The 2296-nt window shown below is 40.0% G+C and overlaps 1 protein-coding gene across 2 annotated transcripts in view; it reads right to left on the reverse strand.

Annotated features, from left to right (window-relative positions):
• Nucleotides 1–2165: 2165 nt before the first annotated feature.
• The window catches only part of trpa1b (transient receptor potential cation channel, subfamily A, member 1b), a 19242-nt gene continuing 19111 nt past the window's right edge, over nt 2166–2296 (reverse strand). For both annotated transcript variants that reach the window (XM_032504250.1, XM_032504248.1), the window contains exon 28: nt 2166–2296. This exon is cut by the window's right edge and continues 693 nt beyond it. The gene's annotated coding sequence lies outside the window, so the exon portion shown is untranslated.

The raw sequence follows: 2296 nt of genomic DNA on the forward strand, positions 1-2296 counted from the left end.
AAATAAATAAGTTGCTCATCTGCAGCCTGATAACAACATCCTTGTAAATGAATTTCTTATTATTGGTCAAATAAGGGGGAGGTAAAATAAAACTGCAAAATGACTCTAAGGATGTCAGATGATTGATTTTACCCAACAGAGATAATCCGTCTATGTTGTATTAGAGGAAGGCATGACTTCCCTAATAATTATACACTGAACCCTTTGCAACAATTTTTAAATAAGATGATATTAAACATTTCCTAACTTTGTCGGTTCTACAGATGTGTTTCAGTAATAGAAATGTCTTGAGGACCTTATCAAAAGTGCCTAATCCTTTGCTGGTTTCACAGAGGGATTGGGTTTCTGCAGATGGAGCAGCCTTTCACACGCAGCCTGCGTGCACCAGCCCCAGCTGTTATCGGTTCCCATGACATCTGGAGCGTTGGCATGACAAGGGTGTGGCAGAGCTGAGGAGGCCCCATCTTCATTCCCATAGTATTGTTAACATTTTATTTGACTATGCATCTTGGCTATTTTTGCCTTTGTTTTGTATCTTCCAAACTTTTGTACAAGCATCCACCTATAGAGATCAGATAGGGTAGCACTTCAGTGTTGATTGAGATCAAGAACAGAGGGGAAAGAGAAGATTGATTGCTTTGTGCCTCTGAGGCTACAAGATTGTAGAATGTTTTTGCAGTGACAATGCATGAAATGTTTCTGGGAAAGAAGTATTTTTTTTTTTACCAAACTCCACATTTCAGACAGAATATCTGTTGTAGTCTGTGAGATTTGCAAACATCACAAAGTAAATTACAGTTGGTACATTTCATACTGTATTCAAAAATGCAAGTCAAGCTTTGGAAAACACTGGAAGGAGCGTGGAGGTGTGGGAACACAATTTCTCTGAGTAAATGGAAACCTCTGAGTACTGACAGGAACCCCCTTTACTTTCTCAAGATATTCCCAGAAAATCCCAGGTCCCTGTCAGCTATTACTTCGCGTAATATGTGTGAAATTTAGATTTTTTTTATGACAATAGCAAGACTGCCAAGAATTACCTAACTGCAGCTGAGATGCATGCTTGATTTGGCCATGCCAGGATCACTAAACTACTGTACTCTGCACTGGGCTGCTGAATGCAGCACTGTACTCTTACAGTTCCCAGGATGGTTTGTAAATTATCCCAACATGCAGGCTCAAATCTCACTTTATTAAACTGTCATATTCTGTCTTTAGAGGCTTGTTGCACTTGTTTGTTACCTCTTTATAATGATGCTCCATTTACATTTTTCAGTGTCAAAATGCAAGTCACTGTGATTTCTAAGTGTTCTGCTGTGTTCCGCTGCTCAAATTTCCCTCTTTGACGGACAAAGAATGCTCCCTAATCCAAGGACACATTCCCATTCATACCACAATCTCGCTCTTTCATGCACTTTTCACAAGAAGACCTGACATCAGCTGGACCTTGGAGGGATACTTAACTTATCCTTGGATGTGTCATGAGGTTGAGATATTAAGTTCCACTTGAGCTGCTGAGACAGTCAGAGCTTCAGGCAGGCTGCCATCTCATCCCCTGTCACTGCGTCCGTCCGTCGTACTTGACACACTTGAAGGTGCAAGCTAAGGGATTTTGCTGTTGGATTTACTCCTCATTTGATTAGCTGTCATAACACAACAAAGGTGTTAGCTATGTGACACATGTCTCAACCTGCTGCTTTACTCACTGTCAGGTTGAAAAAAAAAACAAGTGTACTCATTAGTCATTCTGCAGATGTAGTTCCTCATGCAAGGGCAGAAAATATTGTCTAAAACATCAGTGTAATGGATGGTTACATGGTCATTGTATTTGCCCTGGGAATAATTAAATCCAGGGCCAACAGTAATAAATATCAATTAAAACTTGAGTTAAAGGGGAACATTTGTCTATCAGCAGAGACTTTCAGGGGTCTTGACCTGTATCGGGGCCCTGTGGTGGAGAAGCCGAGGGACAGGTGCAAGCTCATGACGTCAGAGGCCTCTGTCTGTTTCTCTTCCAACCTTCCAATGATTACCATGATCCCCACTGAAGCATTAAGCTAGTGTGTGACACCAGTGAAGAAGGCAGTGCACAAATAAGAGACAATTATCCATCAACCACGGTGAAGTTTTGGAGGTATTTTTTTATTTTATTATTTTGTCCCAACCCAGAAATTGTCAAACAATACTAAAAAGAGTCCAGAAATCCAGTCACAATCCAAAATCCAATAGAGGATTATTATTCCTAAATCCAACTATAAATAAATAAATTAATTAATCTATCTATCTATCTATCTAT

This window comes from Etheostoma spectabile, chromosome 22, assembly GCF_008692095.1.
Source record: "Etheostoma spectabile isolate EspeVRDwgs_2016 chromosome 22, UIUC_Espe_1.0, whole genome shotgun sequence".
NCBI lineage: Eukaryota > Metazoa > Chordata > Actinopteri > Perciformes > Percidae > Etheostoma > Etheostoma spectabile.